At 36.9% G+C, this 14933-nt stretch overlaps 1 long non-coding RNA gene across 1 annotated transcript; it reads left to right on the forward strand.

Moving 5' to 3' along the window:
- Positions 1-347: 347 nt before the first annotated feature.
- LOC136800729 (uncharacterized) lies at positions 348-1517 on the forward strand. The gene is made up of 3 exons (XR_010845753.1): positions 348-456; positions 634-885; positions 1296-1517. It is a non-coding gene; the product is annotated as an uncharacterized lncRNA (long non-coding RNA).
- The last annotated feature ends 13416 nt before the right edge of the window (positions 1518-14933 follow it).

Below are 14933 nucleotides of genomic sequence, written 5' to 3' on the forward strand. Positions count from 1 at the left end.
CATGTTTGAATTCGATAATTTTTTTTCCGGACACCCTGTATATTGTATAAATGTATTGACGGTTGAGTAAAGAAAAACCATATTGGCATTCCGTGATAACAAGTCAACCAATGAGAAAGCTTTGATAAAATCAAAAGAATTCTATTGTATTTCTTAATCAATTCTCTCCCACTGAGTGTATGTAATAAATATGATACCACAAAAATTTAGCAAAGCTGGTACATTTAATTTCATTATTTCACGAACCACTTTTTTAATTATAATGGGAATTGTTTAACGTGTGATACATTCTATTCCGAGCACCTCATTGGATGAATTTTAAATCAAGTGAATAGTAAATTGCTCTTATCATAAAGCCTCAGTATAAAAAGAGACGAACGTATGACTTGATAATCAAACGAAAAGCAAATTTCAAGCAAAGAAGTATACAGTGCAATAGTGAAATTGTGGACAACAGTAAGTACAAATTTATTAATTAATCAGATTTTTGAAAGTACTGACTTTTCCAAAGTTTTCTCAATACACTTTTCAATAACTTAATGATCTACCAATATTAAGCCTGAGTGACGAGATATTGAAACAAATTTTATAGTTGAGCAAAATAACAAAAAGCATTTTCTTGGTTTTCTTTAGGCAATGGACATCAAAGTACTCATTTTATTCACCGCGGTTTTGGCAATTGCTTACTCCTATCGCATAAGCAATGACGACTCTAACAAAGGAAGGAATTTCTACCAAGCGCTGCAAGATATGATTGATGAACGTGTGGCGGAAAAAATGGTTCCTAAACATGAATGTAAATTTGGAGATCTATGTTACAATGATAACAGCTTCGGATGTCATAAGTATGTGAAGAAATGTAATGGTTCAGGATGCACAGAAATCGTAAGTAACATTTTCGTTTTGCAGCTATCTGTAAAGTCATTTTGACTACTTGATTGACAACCACTTTTGTATTGTTAGTGGTAGAAACTGCCATATATATACTGCATCATATGTACATATTACGTTAACTGTGCCTGAAAAACTATCTACCATCTCCCTGGGATTTGAGTTTAATTTTCCATACTGATTTTTGCCCATAGTTACGTAAGATCGCATAGAAGAAGAAGGAAAGCAATAGATTATATTATGAGGCTCAAACTGCAGTTTTCTTAAGAAACACTTTGTGAGTGGCAATAGCAGTTTAAACGATGTGTAAGAAGTTAAAATTCGACATTATAACAAGACTACTTTAAAACACTCGCAAATAATTTCACGAAATTTAAGCATTCATATAATTCCTGTAACTTTAGGGAACTTGCTGGCGTCAATGTCACTCAAACTCAAAGACATGGTGTAGATTGTCAGACAAAGCCAGAGGTGACCAATTCTTTACTTGTCTATATGATTCAGATTGTGCACACGCTAGAGTAATAGGATTGTTAGGAAAACCTGCTGAGGAGGTTTGCGAAATGAAATATTCTGCTCTTGGCTCCGGGCCAATATGTCATGGATCAAATCCCTTAACTGCTTAAGATGAAAAAAAATTAAATTTGTCTATGGTCAAGGATAGTGTGAAACAAGTTCTTCTGGAATCATGTATATATACGATTTCTAAGTACACCGCAATAATTTGTCGATTTTCTTTTGTTTAATTTCAAGTGTTCTTTGTAATTTTGAAAAATAACTTTTAAAATAATTATTTTGATATTCTTATATTTTTATAAGTAGGGTTATTCCAGAAAATATAATTGTTGTGTGATTAATCGTCCTCTTTTCTTCTGTTGGTGCATTGGTTTGCTTCCCTTAATTAGTTTTGTTAACTGATGAGGCCTTAGCATATCTTTAGATACTGTTTAATTTTGGTAAGATTTGAGCCCTGGCTATGCTTATCCATAAGGACTGTTACGATAACAAGAGTTAATGATAGTAGGAACAAACGAACTCCCCACTATGCGTTTTGTTAAAGAAACATGAGGATCAGAATGCTAAATTGAATCACGTTGATGGTGAGCATGTTTTCAATAATATTTTGTGTGAAAAAATTGGAAATAAAGGAAAAGATCCAATGAAAATCTGCAAAAACGATGATTTCCGGCATTTTCCACCCAGAAGAAATTTTTCTCAAAATCGAAACTCGGCCATGTTTTGAGCATTGCGAATATGCATCTCTCTGAAAAAAATCAGAAAAAACTAAGGATGAAATTCGAGAAAATGTCAAAAAACCGGTTTTTCCGGCATATTTCCGGCTTTTTCGGCCGAAAAAAAATGTTTTCGAAAATCGAGGTCCGTCACATTTTAGGTATTGTCATTTTGCATCAGTGTGAAAAATTTCATAAAAAAACATAAAGTACAGCTCGAGAAATTCAAAAGATACTGTCTTTCCAGCGAAAATAGATTGTTCCGGAAATTTTTAAATAGTTCCGGCTTCAAAATTCAATTTTATTGAAAATTGAAACATGCTTGATGGTGGGCATTGCTATTAACAATGTGTTTGAATGGAAAAACAACCATTTAAAAAGGAGAAAGCCCAACGAAAACCCAGAAAACGACGATTTCCGGCATATTTCAGGCATTTTCCGCCGGAAAAAAATTGTTCTCAAAAATCGGATTCGTCCATGTTTGAGAATTGTTAATACGCATCTTTGTGTAAAAAATCAGCAAAAACTAATGAAAAATCTCGAGAAAATGCCAAAAAAAAACAGTATTTCCGGCATATTTCCGGCTTTTTCGGCCCTATAAAAAATGTTTTTCGAAAATCAGGCTCCGTCGCATTTTAGGTATTACTATTTTGCATCAGTGTGCAAAATTTCATAATAAAATGTAAAGTACAGCTCGAGAAAATCAAGAAATACCGTTTTTCCGGCGACAATGGGCTGCTCCGGCGATTTTTAGAAAGTTCCGGCTTCAAAACTCAGTTTCATTGACAATTGAACCATGCTTCATGGTGGGTATTGCTATTAATAATGTTTTTGGGTGAAAAAACAACGAAATATAAGGAAAAAGTCCGATGAAAATCTGCAAAAATGGCAATTTCCGGCATATTTCCGGCATTTTCGACCGGAAAAGATTTTTTCTCAGAAATCGGTTTTGGGCATTGTTAATACGCACCTTTTTGCAAAAAATCAGAAAAAACTAATGATGAAATCTTCAGAAAATGCCAAAAAAACGGTTTTTCCGGCATATTTCCGGCATTTTCGGCTGGAAATGATTTTTTTTCGAAAATCGGGCTCCGTGACATTTTGGGCATTACCATTTTGCATCATTGTGCCAAAAATTAGGAAAAAGCCAATCCTGAGAAAAGCTGTTAATAGACGGACGGACGGACGGACGGACATGGGTTAATTTATAGGACCTCCACCGGGGCACCCGGAGGTAGGTCCAAAAATAATCGTAACGGGGTAATAACAGTTTGTATAAGCTTCAACATTTTTCCCTTCCATTATTTTTTGGTTATTTTCTACTTTGTCTAAAGTCCCCCCGGGGGCACTTACCTTGACAACCGACGGGGACGTGTTGCTTGAGTTTGAAAAATAGACCCTATCAGATATGAATATATGGTAAATCTTGAACCGTCAGAAAGAAAAATGGATACATTTTCCAATTTTCACTCTGAAAAGTGGCCAAAATGACTAAAAATAGATAAAAGATTAGATTTTTCTAATTTCCACTCTATAAATTTTCAAAAATTACCAAAAGTCCACCCTGTCACACACATATTTTGGAAATTAGTAAATTTGGAACCCTGTCAGATATCTTCAGAGCTTAAAAAAGGGACCCTGACCAGCGGCACGTCCCCGTATCAAAGTTTGCCTAAGTACCCTCCCCCCCCGGGATAAGTCGTCTTTTGTAGCATGCTATATTACGTAAGTAATCTCCAGTGTGAACTCCAGTGTGTGAAAAAATGAATGTCGGTACGTGTGCCCTCTCTGTTCTATGATTATGCTAGTCTAGCATATTCAGACATTGTAACGGAGGGAACAATTTTTAATCAATTTTAGTTTATACAAACTAAATCCCGTAACAATAATCGTATTAACATATAACGCCTATACTATTGCACCGCACGCATTATAAACAACTCCAGTCCATGATTATGCTTATAAAATTGGCGAACTAAAATGTCTCGAAAAATGCAACATAAACAACTTATACAAACAAAGACAAATTTAATGAGCTTAACTGTCAAAAAGGTCAAATACTCCCGTCAGCGACAGAGGAAATTCTACTTAAATTTCATGCCATCAAAAAATGGGACAAAAACTCGAAAACCTAACATCGTTTTGTAGATCATTAAACTTTCGCTTATTCAATCTTTTATTATTCGAATCTCTCTAGTAACCTACTCTTGTCTCCCGAATAGACGCCCCCCGCTAATTGTTAAGAGAAAAAAAATCCATCACCCGGCTCCTGTTAAGACCCCCCCCCGCTAATTAAATTCGAATAATTCAATCTTTTTCATTACAGTGTAGATAGACCTTAAACTTGTTAAAATTTTCCTTTTTGTTAGTATTGGTTCTTATTTTACGTGTTCATTTGCTGAAGTTTCTTTTTTTGCTGTTGAAATTGATATCAGTTAAAAAAAATTCTGCCTTCAAATTACCCTCCCCCTCTTATTCCACCCCCTCCCCGCTTATTAGAATTTAGAAAATTTTCCTACCCCCTGCTTATTCGGACCCCCCCGTCTATTCGGGAGACAAGAGTACTTGTTTCACTTACTGTAACTGCTGTAGATGCTACCTGCAAAAAGTGCTATGAAATTCCCTTAACCCTATTCGTACTAGGGGGGGGGCTCTTTCTGTTCGGAAGTCAAACTATTGGTAATAGCTCCTGAAATAATAGAGCTTTTGCCGTGAAATTTTCTGTAAATTCCTAACTTTTATTTTGCTTCAAAATAAAAAAAAATTTGACACCTAATATTTTCACACCTTGAGCATGATGACATTTCTGACAGTAAGGTGTCACAAAAATTGACACTTTTCCAATACAAATTTATTTTTAATGTCAAATATATATCGTTTAAACCGTAATTTATTGAATATTTAGGATAAAATAAGCATTTTAAACTCAGGCAACTTTTTTCTAAAGCCTTTGTTAGAATACAATAGCTATTTATAAGAACAATTGAAAATTTCGGTTTTTGCTCACTTTGGGCATGATGAGTGACGTCATCAAAAAATTTTTTTGTCAAAAGTTACCTTACGTGACAAGGATCTTGTGTGCCAAATTTCATCCAAAAAGACCCACTAGATCAAAAGTTAAGGGGTGGTACAGGAAAAGCCCCCCCCTAGTTCTGAACCGCCCCTAAAAGCCTAGTTTGAATAGGGTTAAGAACTTAAAACGATAGCGAATATTGCAAGTTTTATTGTCTTCGATATCATTACCATTAAGTGCCAACACGTATATATGTTCGCATTGACCTCAGTTTGATAGAGAACACGACGCTGTTCCCGCAGTTGCTTCCAGTGTGGACTGGATAGCTCAGTCGGTAGAGCAGTTGCACTAGTAATGCGAAAGTCGTGAGTTCGAATCTCCCTTCAGTCCTCAGTTTAGTAGTTCTCTATCAAACTGAGGTTAATGCGCAGTATAAACATGCTGGCACTTGTTGTCTTCAAATAAAAAAAAAACCTTTTTCAATCCATTATTTATTCATGGTTGTGTGACCCACCTTTCACGCCATTATCAAAATAACTGCTGTCTTGATTTCAGCTATAGACTCGTATATGGAGCAGCAAGCTACAGTTTTACCTCTTCAGTCCTCTAACGTGTTATTGGTTTAGAATCGGAAACCAGGCTAAGAAAACATAATATCATTGGTCTCTTTCCACTTTGGACAGCCTTATGCTCCTATAATCAACCTACATATGGGCTTGTCTCTGTGAGTTTTACTTCTAGGAAGTCCCTTGAGCCAATACTTTGTTTAGCTCAGACATTTTCTTGTTGTGCTCTGGCTATAATCCAGTCTGAATTTGGATGCAACTTTTACTTTGAAGAAATTGCAAACTTTGATTTGCTTGCTTCCTTTTTCTGCTGTTAGTGGAGTTTGCAAGTTTATTTATAAGAAGTGCTACAGTTTTTGAGAGAAAAACCTGAAATGAGTGTACTTATAGTAAAAGCAAAAATAACGATGAAACAAATAGGCTCAATAGTTCGAACTTGCTTCAAATCCCTGTCAAGGCAAAACCCTCTTAAAATACTTTCTAAAATCATGGTTGAAATATATTGAGCATTCTGGTTATCTTAACGTTTTTCAAGATTTAAAGTTTCCGGCGAGAAATTGGATTTTGAGCTATCTCTTTAATTTAATCGAGTGTTTCGATTTGGGAGGAGTTGGCAGATTTGGGCTATATTCAGAGCCTCATTGAACTTTTGGATCCACGGATTTTCAGGTGGTAAGTCTTAAGTCTAGCATTAAATCTGGCACTTACAAATCGATTGTGGTTTCAAAAACTTCCCGGTGAATCTCCCTTTTTTTCTCAAATATTATGGCCTTGAATGTACTATAATACTAATGTCTGGAAATACTAGCAAAAGGCGAATCGAAGTATCTATAACTATTTTAACCAATTCAGTAGAAAATTATTTTGCATATGTTGGCATGTTAGGTAAAAACGTAAGTGCACACCCAAAAATGTGAACGTGTAGACGTTTTACTTTTATAAGAACGTCAACAATTTTGGAAGCCTCCGGATGTTCTTAGTTTTTTGGATTTGAAGCCTAAAAATGTTCTTAAAATGTTCTTATTTTCAGCATTTTTGAGCATTTTGATGTAATTTCTTAAGAATGTTCTTAAATTTTTGGGCCTCGAAGCCTTATGTTCTTTTATAGTTTGTTCTTATAAAAAAAAACGTGTATCTCGATTTTTTTGAAAATCAGACTAATATTGTTTGAATACATGACTTTTTAATGAGCACAAAGTAAGCAAATCTTACCAAAAATTAGAAACATAAGCTAAGGCTTCAGTTTACAAACCAATGCACAAACAGAAAAAAGGAACGAATGTATGTATCCCACAACAATTATATTTTTTGGAACTAATAACCAGACTTAAAAAAAAATATTAGAAGAATATGAAACAAATTTAAAAAAGTTGTTTTTCAAAAATTACAAAGAAACACCTGAAATTAAACAAAAGAAAATCGAGAAAATTATTGCGGTGTAAGTTATAAAATCGTATATAATACATAACACTGTCCATGACCATTGACAAATTCAATTTTTTTTCATCTTAAGCAGTTAAGGGATTTTTTGATCCATGACATATTGGCCCGGAGCCAGTAGCAGAATATTTCATTTCGCAAACCTCCCCAGCAGGTTTTCCTAACAATCCTTTTTCTCTGGTGTATGCACAATCTGAATCTTTTTGACAAGAAAATAATTTGTCACGTCTGGCTTCGTCTGACAATCTACACCATGTCTTCGAGTTTGAGTAACATTGACGCCAGCAAGTTCCCTAAAGTTACAAAAATTATACGGAAATTATATGGATATTCAAACTTCGTAAAATAATTGTTACTTTTGTATGCGGGTACTTTACAGTAGTTTTGGCATAATATCGAATATTGGCTTTTTAGTACGAGTGGGCTATACAGGGTGATTTTTCAAAAATGTCAAACTAAATTTTTTTGAGGTCTAATTTATAAGTGTAGACATGATCAAACAGAATTTCTGAACAAAAATGAAGAAAAAAAATGTGGGAAGCCTTTTTGTAGACTAAGGTTTGTGCCCTCAAATCAATCTTTTTCCATCTACCCAACTACCCAAATTATGTTGGACATTAGACACGGTGATTAATTCCGCTCAAATTTGGCACATTCACTCCTCAGGGACAGAAATAAAGTATATCAAAACATCTATTCGAGAAATATAATTTTGGACATTTTGGGCGTAGCCCAAAGGCTTTACGCAGGCAAAAAAGAGGAAGGCTAGACTATAAAGGCGAGAAAACATTCTTTCCTGCTTAAATTTGGCACATTACCTCTTCAGGTGAAGATTTGTCAGTGTAAATTGTGAAATCTTAAAAATTTTATTTTTCCTACATAGAGGAAGTGACTTCTCGTCCTAAATATATGAAAACTTGATAACCTTTTATTTCTATGATCTTGAACAACAGAAAAGCCATCAAAATTTATGTTTGTGAATTGTAAGCACTTCTTTTATATCTGAAATAATGTAAATTCTCGTAGAACTGCCGACAATGTGCTCTATGTGATAAAAACACTTTCCTTAATTTAGGATTACCTCAGTGAAGTTCAGAAGACGTAAAAAGGGATCTGAAAGCGGAAAATTGAAACTTTTACATGAATTTCGACTCTGAAAGGCTTCAAAACTGTTCTTGGATCAAAAATACCTATTTCTAGAGGGAGTTTCAATTGAATTACACGATTTATGAATGAGCCCTAGCCCGTCTATATTTCCCCTTTCTTTACGGACATCGAAACAATTATTTACGAAATAACGAATTTACTTTGGGAAATATTCTCAGGATTCGTCAAGATAGATAACTGAGGGTAGGTATGCAAAACTTTAGGGCAAAAATATCATTCCAAAGTTTACGAGAGCTTCCCAATCCTTTTTGCCCTTTTTGGGGTTTGGCAACGCCCTAAAACATCCGATAATGAAAATTTTTAAATAATAGTGACAAAATGTTATTATTGTTTCCAGGTCAAATTGGAGATTTTTTTGTCATACTTTATATGAGTCTAATAGGGGGCCAGAAAAGGGGCTCCCACATTTTTTATATTTAAAATATCTCAAAATTCTTTTTAATCCTGCGTAAATATACCATACGGAGCTAAAGAAAATTTAGTTTGACATGATTTGACGAAAAAAATGAAAATGACCCTGTACAGCCCACTCCTATTCTTTCATCGTTTAAATTGTTATTGCTACTCACGCAGTGTTTCTTAAGAAAACTGCAGTTTGAGAGTCTCATTATACTAGAACAGTGCATCTGTAGTACACACAGTAAATTGACTCAAATTTGTAACGATGATGTGGTATTGTTCAAAGTTCAAACTGAAAAGGTAAAAAAAACTTATGTTTAAATAATTGAAAAAATAATGAAAAAATGACAAAGTCTTAATTGACAAATGAATTTGAGGCTAATTGAAAATTAAAATACATGAAAAGAATTTAAGTCTGAGTAAATGAAATTTGTGAAAGAGAATCTATGTCCAAAGTAAAGTTAAGTAAAAAAAATGATGAGAAAAATGAGTGAAATATTCTAAGTCCTAACTTAACCTAAGACACACCTAAAAAAGCAAAACAAAATGGCTGACACACACAAACAAACATGAACCTACCAGGTGAGCCAAAGTTGAAAGCTGTGTGAAGTGTGTGTGTTGATATTTGAAGTTGATTTGAAAAAGTTGTTGAAAATATTTGAAAGTTGAAAAGTTGAAAAGTTGTTTAATCCTTCCAGTCTGAATGCATAATTCTAATGCACATGATGTGTGTTTTAAAAAATGATTTTTTTATAAAGTATATATGAAATTAATTAAAAAATACTTCTTTTCCCTAGAGGTAATAAAAAAGTGATGTCATGAGACATAATATGATAATTGGCCTAATTAAATATATGATAAACTAGTTGAAACAAAAGGATAAGACACATGGGACTGAAAAAAGGAGTGACAAACAAAAGACAAAAACCTGAAAAACACTGAGAAGGAGAGACTGAAAAAAGCACAGAATGAAAAGTAATTTTTTTTTTGATTTTCTAATAAATAAAATATATAGTGAACTGCCATTGCATTACATTCCCAGCCAAAATCAACAAAAATTGCTTTCTCATTTGAAAGATTCATTTAAATTCAATTATTCAACTTGAATTTCATATCGACATTTTTAGCAATATCTCCCAATTCTTTCATGATATCACAATCATCCACAGAGCGAATAAAATCAGGTTACGTACTGATCTCCTTGTTTCTCGTGAAACTTTTTCGTTTTCGTTTCGATATTTGACAATGACACAACGAACTTTGTCATCATCACCAACTTCAACATTTGATATGATACCATACGTGTACGATTTGGATAGTTTCGATTCGACCTTGTTGAATAGAACAACATCACCAATTTGGAGGTTTCGTTCGTGGTTGAACCATTTTGATTGTGACATGAGCTTGGGAACGTGGTTTAGTAGCCATGATTCGAACCAAGCATCATAGATTTTCGAGTTTTGGTCCAGTAATTTCGTTGGATTAGATGAGATTATGAAATCACCTGTTGGACTTCGGTCATTGTTGCGTCCTAGAAGGAGACGATTTGGAGTGAGAAGGTCCATGTTCTCCACATCGATGACATTTCCAATAGCAATGGGTAAATCATTTATAGAGTTTGAAATGATTGCAGTGATTGTCTCCCATTGTAGGATTGATAAACGTTCGTTTTGGATTGTTTTTCCAAAGATGTGTTGACTTCCTTGATTTTTCGTTCCACTTTTCCATTCATGTTATGTGCGCCTACAGGACACGTTTGGAAGGTGACATGATGATCTTTGTGAAGTTTGGATTGGATGTCCTTGAAATTGAATCTCATGTCCTTGGATCCTTTAACAAGTTGAGTTCCTTCATCACAGTAGACTTGGTTTGGAAAACCATATCTTGAAGCAAATCGTGTGAAGGATTGGATAAAAGCAGTGCTTGAGTAATCATCCATAACGTTGATGAAGATTGCTGAGGTAACACAGCAGCAGTAGACGACAAGCCATACTTTGATTGTTGATCTCTTGTGCAATGGAGAATAGGCTTTGTATGGTCCACTGAGATCGAATTGCGTATTGTAGAACGAAGGAGCGATTGTGATGCAAGCTTCTGGTAGAGGTCCCATTGCAGCTTCAATTGTTCGTTTGTTGAGAAATCTGCATCGTTGGCATGACTTTTTGATTAATTTGACTAGTGAGCGTCCTTCAATGATGTAAGTCTTTTTCATGATGTGACGTAAGGTTGTCTCGATGCCAGCATGTTGCACGTCTTTGTGGTTCCAGTGGATATCTGATGCAATGCTAAAGGCGACTGGTGAACTCTTGTCGATGACAGGAACGCAGAATGTTGATGAAATGAGGTCCAACATTGCTTCTGTGTATCGACCAACAATTGTGATCGAGTTGCTTGGTAGAATTCGACCATTGTATAGTAGGATACCATCCTTGGATGTGGTGATTGGCTCAAATTTCTTTGGAGGAAGAAAGTGTCGTACTTCATCGGCTGCCTTCTTGAAGTAATATAGTTCAGCAGCAGATATTTCCTCGTCAGTGAGTTGTGGCACTTCTTTGATGACGATGTTTGGAGTTGATGTTGAGTACTTCTTTGAACGTAGATTTTTGAAGTAGCGGATGACGTAAGCCATGATTCTGGTGACTTTGGTGAAGCTTCTGTAGTTTGGATCTAGAAGATAATTTGAAAACGTATACCTCTTTTCGAATTCTTTCGTTGGGCACTCTGCATGATGGATGTTGATTTGGACTTCTTTCTGCACCTCTTCCATTTCACGTTCAGTTAGTTTGAGCTCCTGGCTGATTTGATTGGAAATGAGTTTTGGTCGAGATGCATCCAGTCGTGGCCATTTATCCATTTGGAATCTTTGTCGACTTCGTTGAGTTTGGATCCTCTTCGAGTTCCGATGTCTGCTAACATGTTTGATGTGTCGACGTAATGCCATTGATCGTTGGATGTAAAACGTTTAATTTCGACGACTCTGCTTCTGACCCATTTCTTCAGAGGTTTTTCGTCATTGTCAATCCAGTGTAGGACGATTTGGCTGTCAGTTAACTTGATTGATGAGCGGTGCCATTTGGAGATGGAACGTCTTACTATCTCACCGTGTGACAGTTGATGAGGGCAGCATACAGCTCGGCTCTTGGTTGAGTAAGATCTTTGACCGTTCTTGTTCGAGCAAATATCAGTTGGGATGAGTATTCTCCATTTTGTCGAAGGAATCTGGCGTATATTGCAACACAGGCCATTGATTGACTAGCGTCAGCGAAGTCGATTGTATTGATATCTGTGTTGACGGCGTCTTCAGGAATGATGGCTCGTTTGAATTTAAGTTGACCAATCTCTTTCATCATTTCGAAATTGGATTCCCAAAGAGGTCGAAGGCTGTCTGGAATTTGGTCATCCCAGTCCAGTTGATGATGTAGTAGGTGTTGAAGATCTATCTTCATTGATGCGATCAGTGGTGCAACCTTTCCAGCTAATCAAAGATCTCTGCTACTTTTGAAGCACAGTGACGACGAGTGAGACGAGAGGGTATGATGTTTTGTAGATTTAAAGGTTTCTTACCCCGGTTCTTCTTAGCAAAGTTGAGTTCACTGACGTGTAATGATAGCATGTCTTCTTTGACGAACCATTTCATGCCAGCGACAAAGATAGTGTGTGTCTTCGCTGAGTGAGCTTGGCGGTTCCTCCCCCGAGAAGGCAACACCTTTGAGTTGAAAACCACCACGATTGAGGACGATTTCCAATTGATCTGATCGAGTGTGGGCCAGTTGACGAGTAGCTTCTCCGGTGAGGCAGTCATCAACATAGACTTCCTTGTGGACGATGTCGTGCACTTCTGGATATTCTGATTGTGAAACTTTTGCAACCTGACGAAGAGCATGCTCAGCTTGATTGCCAGATGATTTTATGCCATAAATTAACGTTTGATGACTTTCTCCTCTGGTTCCTGTCCTGGTTCGAGTGTTGGATGCCAGAGATAGCGTTGATACGTCCAGTGATCTTCATGGAGTCTGATTGTATTGTACATCTTCTTGATGTCAGTAGCAATGGCAACAGGTTGGACAGTCCATCTAAGAAGGATCTCCTGTAGTTTGTTAAGATTATTGGTGCCTTTTGCTAAGATATCATTGAGACTTTCACCGGTGGACGTTGGTTGGGATGCATCAAATACTATCCTACATGGGGTACTGATCGAATTGCCTTTCCAGACTGCTCTCCATGGGATTGTATATTGGACTTGTTCATTTGAAGATTCGCTTGAATTCTAGGGGATAAGTTTGTGACGTAATCGACATACCCTAATTGATGTAGCTTTCCTTCTGATTCAAGGATGTCTTGCTTGTCTTGGAAGTTCTTTGGATTGTTGAGCTTTTTGATCTGTTGTTGGTACACTTTCATTGCCTTCTCACGGTTGTTGGAGAGACGTTTGGTTGGGTCAGCAGTGAATGGTAGACGAGCTGTTGTGATGCCTTTGTCGAAGTCGATTGTTACCGACTTGTTGATGATTGTTTGTTCGACTTCTTCTTCTCTGATACTGGGTTTCGTTTGAGTCGTGCTTGCAGTCTTTGCATTCTCTGCACTTGGGGCATCTGTAGGATATTTCACTGCCAGCTGCTTCTACTTCTTCGAACACTCGCATTGCTGTTGACAGGTGAACTTCAGTGTTGATTGGTTGAGCTGGATGTGTTGGTTTGAATCCAAGAAGAGGTGAATCTGGTCGACTGCGGATTCTGATGAACTGATCTGTGAAGAAGGTTGTCATTGATGATGATAGGAAGTTTTGATGAATGGCTGTGAAGGTTGGGTGAGGTCCACCAACGAGTCCTCGTCCACCAGAAGAATTGAAAAATTTGGATTCGTAGATGGCAAGTCCAGATTCAAGTTGAAATTTCATAATAGGATGAAGTGAAAGATGTTTGACACCGATCATTAGATGAACATCTCCACCGATGGATGGTGCAAGCTTTGGAAGGTTGCCAGATTGATTTGATAAGCTGTACTGATGATTGATATCTCGTTCAACTTGGTCCAATGGATACGTCGGAAATGTTTCAGTGATTTTCTCAAGGCAAGCCCCAATGAGTGAGACTTCAGTACCATCGTGGAGTGGAATCTTGACGCGATAGGTGCCAAGTGTTGATTGTGCTTGTGTTTGACCGACACCACCAATGCTGATCACTACATCCATTGTCGAAGAATATGACGAGGTCTTTGCCATTGACGCGAATTTTCTGTAGAAGGTAGATGCCTCTCTCATTGCAATCATTGTTGGAAGCTTTGTAGAGGTGAATTTGACGAGCAAAAGCTGGTAGTTTTGGGCTTTTGATGAAACGATCTACATACCTCTTGAGCAGTTGTTGATTTGATGGTAAGGCTTTGTGATCTTCGCAGAGTAGGACGTGCTTTCTTGATTGGATCTTGATGATGTGTGGGATGTGGACAGATGAAATCATGTTGGCATCTTCCATCTTGATGTTTACCTGTCGTTGAGCTGGCTCCTGGGAAGAGACATTGGATACAGAAGCCTTTTGTTGTTCAGGATCTTCAGACGTTCGGCTGGAGACTGTGTAGCAAACTCTTTGCAGGTGTAGTATTGCATGATTCTGGTTGATTTCGGACCAGATGTTGATACGTGCTCGTTAAATCCTTCAGGTGCATTGCAGATGGTGCAGACAGGATCTGTTGGTGGAGTTGGAAGGTTCGAGTGATGAGATGATGGGCCACGCTTCCCACCACCTTGACGGTTGTCTTCCTTCTTGGTTGGATCATTCTTGATTGATAGCATTGTTTGTTGTTCGAGGTCTTTCCTTTCTTTTGTCAAAAGTCGATGAATTGATGCCACGTCTGCTTTGGTGTGAGTGTGTCATTGCAGATGCTTGATATGAAACGAGTAGATCTCCCTTCACCAATTAATTGATTGATCTTCCAAAGGTGTCCCCATAGTATAGTAGTATTCCTCAATCTGGTGCTTCTCGCTAATGCTGATACCTCCTTCATGATGTTGATGATTTTGCTCAAGGTGGAAGGTAATTTCTTGGCATCTCTCTCGTGTGTTTCGAGTGAATCTATCTCTTGGACTTTCTTAGATAACATGAGTCGTGGATTGCCAAATGCATCTTTGAGGCGTTGCCAGATTTCAGTTATTGATTCGAGTGATTTGACCATGGTGAGTGCTTGACCTGCCAAATAATTGTTCTTAAGCAGATCTGGTAAAAGGTTAGA

The sequence above is a fragment of the Clytia hemisphaerica genome, unplaced genomic scaffold (assembly GCF_902728285.1).
Source record: "Clytia hemisphaerica strain Z4C2 unplaced genomic scaffold, Clytia hemisphaerica genome assembly, whole genome shotgun sequence".
NCBI lineage: Eukaryota > Metazoa > Cnidaria > Hydrozoa > Leptothecata > Clytiidae > Clytia > Clytia hemisphaerica.